The sequence below is a fragment of the Triticum urartu genome, chromosome 3 (assembly GCF_003073215.2).
Source record: "Triticum urartu cultivar G1812 chromosome 3, Tu2.1, whole genome shotgun sequence".
In the NCBI taxonomy this organism is placed as follows: Eukaryota; Viridiplantae; Streptophyta; class Magnoliopsida; order Poales; family Poaceae; genus Triticum; species Triticum urartu.
The window spans coordinates 692,734,306-692,738,902 of record NC_053024.1 but is presented as its reverse complement, the minus strand read 5'-3'; positions in this window follow the sequence as shown (position 1 = coordinate 692,738,902).

Genomic DNA, 4,597 nt, shown 5'->3' with positions numbered 1-4,597 from the left:
CTGTCTCCTGTTACCATCGACCTTAGACGCATAATTCGGGACCACCTACCCGAGATCCACCGGTTTTGACACTGACAGAGGTCACTTCCCCTTGTGTTCGGTATTTAATTTACCGGCCTATTTAAAAAACCCACAGTTTTTGTTGGTGTGGTTGACAGGCTTGTCAAGGGTGCCAGGAATTTGGCAGGGCCTATCCAATATTTTTTCCAAATTGGATGGACCGTCTCTATTTCCTTTAAATGGCTTCTTCCGTTGACCGGATTTAGAGCCGCTGAATCCGGCGTTGACCGCCATATCCTCGGGTTCTTCATTGTTGTCCCAGTACTTATTTTTGCTGCGTCATGGCCTTCCATTGCCATTCCTGGCCTCAGAGGTGCCAGGGTTGCTGGTACTGTTGCTTCTATGAGCCAACCAGTTGTCTTCGCCTGCACAGAAGCAGGTCATAAGTGAAGTGAGAGCTGTCATAGTCTTCGGTTTTTCCTGACCAAGGTGTCGGGCAAGCCATTCCTCACGGACGCTGTGTTTAAATGCCGCTAAGGTTTCGATGTCCGGATAGTCGACAATTTGGTTCTTTTTAATTAAGAACCGTGTCCAGAGTTTGTGGGCTGATTCTCCAGGTTGCTGGACTATGTGACTAAGGTCATCAGCATCCGGTGGCTAGACGTAAGTGACTTGGAAGTTGTCTCGAAAAGGATCCTCCAAGTCCTCCCAACTGCCAATGGAGTTCTCTGGGAGGCTATTCAACTAGTGTCGTGCTGGTCCTTTTAGCTTTAGGGGAAAGTATTCAATGGCGTGGAGATCATCACCGCGAGCCATGTGAATGTGGAGAAGAAAATATTCAATCCATACAGCGGGGTCTGTCGTTCCATCGTATGCCTCAATGTTTATGGATTTAAACCCTTCCGGAAACTGGTGCTGCATTACCTCATCGGTAAAGCACATGGGGTGTGCGGCGCCTCTATATCGGGCCACATCACGATGGAGTTCGGATGACGCCCGTGTCCGATTCTCGACCCAAACTTGGTTATGCTTGTCACGCCAGGCTTGATGGCCATCATCTCGTGTTGGAGCATGTTACTTTGATCCATAGATTGATCTGGTCTGTCCGGCTCTATTTTCCAGGTCCGGACGTAAGTCATACGTGTAGCCCGGAGCCGCTTCCTCTTTGCCTCTACGGCGAGGTGGCGCGGGCTCGTATTCGGCATAGTTAGCCGCTTTGTCCTGTCCACGTGGTGGTCGGTCTGGTTGATCAGCATCGTTGTATCTTGACGGTATTGGCTCAAGGGCTTCGTCGTCAAATTGTGATAGTAGCCTACGCTTTGGGTAGCTCTTTGTCGGGCGCTCGAGGCCATATTCTTCGGCAGCCAGGACCTTGGTCCATCTGTCGTTGAGCGTATCCTGTTCGGCTTGAAGTTGTTGCTATTTCTTTTTCAGGCTCCTCGCAGTGGCGATGAGCTGTCACTTAAAGCGTTCTTGTTCGAGGGGTTTCTCTGGCACGATGAAATCTTCGTTGCCAAGTCTAACATCCTCCTCGGAGACCGGTAGATAGTTACTATCTTCCGTATCTTCCGTATCCTCATGATCGACAAGTTTGTCGGGGTTGACTTGTCCCTCTTCCCACTCATCCTGCTCGATCGCAGGCTCGATGGGGTGGTCCGAGTCTTCGGCATTGTCCGAAGTGTCATTATCTCCGGTGTCGGTATTTCTTTCCTTTTCCCGACGCGATCATGAGCGGCGCCGCTGACGTCGGCACTTTGGTGGTGCCTCGACAGGCTTGTCCTCAATCGAATCTTGAGTGCCATCGTTGTCCTTCTTATCGGGCGTATCCACCATGTACACGTCGTAAGTAGAAGTGGCCGTCCAACGCCCAGTGATAGGCGGGTTTTGGCCTAGTTCGGCTCCGGCATCGTCGTCCATACCATCGATGTCTTCGGAGGCGTAGTCTAGCATGTCGGTTAGGCCCTCGACAGTGGCTATTAAGTGGGTGGTGGGTGGGGTGTAAAATTCCCCGCTCTCAGCCCCCAGTTCACTGGGCGTAGTTCGGAAGTGATGCTTCCGTGATTGCGAGAGACCGCGTTAGGTCCAGCGCCTCGTTTAGGAGCGAAAGCTGGACAGGTGACTGAGGACCTGCCAAGCTGGGTCCGGTAATCACCACTTGACCGAGCTTGGTGGACGCAGACCTCGAGACTTCGGAGTTGACATCTAGAGGTGAGTCTGGCTTCCTGATGACAGGGAGAGTCCTGTTTGACTCTGGGCTCGCTGGCAACATGGTCACATCTGGGTCTCTGGCAGGAAGCTCCGTAATGGGAGAGAGTCCGGCGGGGTTTATCTTCCCGTCTTCGGACAGAGTGGTCCGCTCTGGATCTAAGGCCAGGGCAGGCACGAGAGTCGATCCTTGAGCGAAATCTGATGGTGGATCCGACGGGCTTCCTTCATGTAGGTGAGGAGCGGCGGCCAAGACCGAAAACCCTTTGAAGATCAAGTCTCCCCGGATATCAGCGATGTAGTTGAAGCTTCCAAACCTGATCTGGTGACCAGGGGCGTAGCTGTTGATCTGCTCGAGGTGACCAGTTGAATTGGCATGTAGAGCGAAGCCGCCAAACACAAAGAGTTGACCAGGGAGAAAAGTCTCCCCGGAAACAACATCGTCACCGCTGAAAAGTTGAGCCATCGATCCTTCTGTCGACGACAGAGTGGAACTCTCAATGAAAGCAACAATGTCGGTGTCAGAACCAGCAGATCTCGGGTAGGGGGTCCCAAACTATGCGTCTGAGGATCAATGGTAACAAGGGACTATGGGACACGATGTTTACCCAGGTTCGGGCCCTCTTAATGGAGGTAAAACCCTATGTCCTACTTGATTGTATTTGATGAATATAGGGGTTACAAGAGTTGATCTACCTCGAGATCATAATGGCTAGACCCTAGCTGTCTAGCCTATGAGAATTCTGATGCTCTCTATGAACTAAACCCTCCAGTTTATATACACATCGGGGGGATCTAGGGTTGTACAGAGTCGGTTTGCGGAGGAAGGAATAGTATATCCGGACACCAATCTTGCGGTCCACGCACACAGGAGTCCTACCCGGACACGGGGGAAAAGTCTTCTGCTTTTATCTTCATGGCCCATCAGCCCGGCCCATATCGAATAGTCCGGACACCCGAGGACCCCCTAATCCAGGACTCCCTCAGCCTCCATGATCAAGATGAACAACATGGGGGAAAGTGGGCCCCCCTGTATTAGCCAACAACAATTGTGAATCGGAGAGCCAGCCACACCGTTACCTAGATCCTTGTCGATGATGTTGCCAACAAGCCACAAATCCAACCAATCCACCTATCATTGAATCCCATTGTCCTCATCACCTCAATTAGGAAAGGCCATTGAACCGAGTCGAAGGGCATCAAAATATCAAGCTTAATCATGACCCTGGGTTGCTTGACCGCATGCGAACAGCTGGCGGTACACTGGCAAGCATTAAATTATCATGACTAGTAGAGTGCCCGTGCGTTGCCACGGGCCTTAAAAAAATTAAGAACATTCTTTTGTTGATACTGGGTTATTCTTAAGATTACTATGTCTTCCTATTCATTGTGGATTGGTTTGTTACTGATTGCATATCAAATGTCACGTATACAAAAGATAGCCAATAGCATACAAAAAATAATTGAAATCCTCTTCACTTGTAATCTATTTAGATAAAAATGTAATTCACTAACATATACTATCAGATCTAACGCAGAAAATAAAGAAAGTGATACAAAAACATAGAACTCGTTGTTGTGCATTACAAATGATAGGTGGCACATGGATGCCTTTTTATGCTTAAGACCAATCATCCCATGAAAACATATCTATTTTTATTATCTATTAATTAAAGAGAACACATGCAGGATTTTGTTCCCTTATTCCACGATTCTCTACAACCAGACACTTGATTGCATTTTGCAATTCCCAGACAAACCATTACACATGAAATTAGGCACTTAAAACCATACAGGTTGCGACACATATCTAACCATTAACAACCATGGCAACACAAAATATTTTAATATTTTCCCATCTACTAATAGCTTGGACTGGCCCCATCTATTTTTCTTGGCTCGGAAGGACTAAGGCCCCTCCAACTGCGCTCAACTTCTAGTATATCTCTTCTTTGAAGGCCATGAGAACAGTCATTCGGTAAGATCGTTCGTGATCATAAATGGCAATTATAATAATTTGCATCTAATTTTTTGCAGTAGGCTTTTAACCTAGTGTTTTTCTAAAAAAGATGCTTAAGTGAATAAAGCATTGCTCGAGATAGCATTGTGAGTTGGTTCGTGCTAAGATCATGCGAACTTTCACAAGGATGTCGATAACGACCACCTCATCTAGTTGATTCTCAAGGAAAAATATCCTATTCTACACATATATCAAACCTATATTATTATTTTAGTGTAAATTAAGGCTTGAGATTCAACTTTGGCTTATATTTCATTCAATCTGTAATTCTATATACATGGAAGAATATTGCATTTACAAATCAGAACTTGTCTCATTATTAGCAGCAAATATTTTTTGTACAATGTTAAACAAGTCGAAGCTCATTTCTCC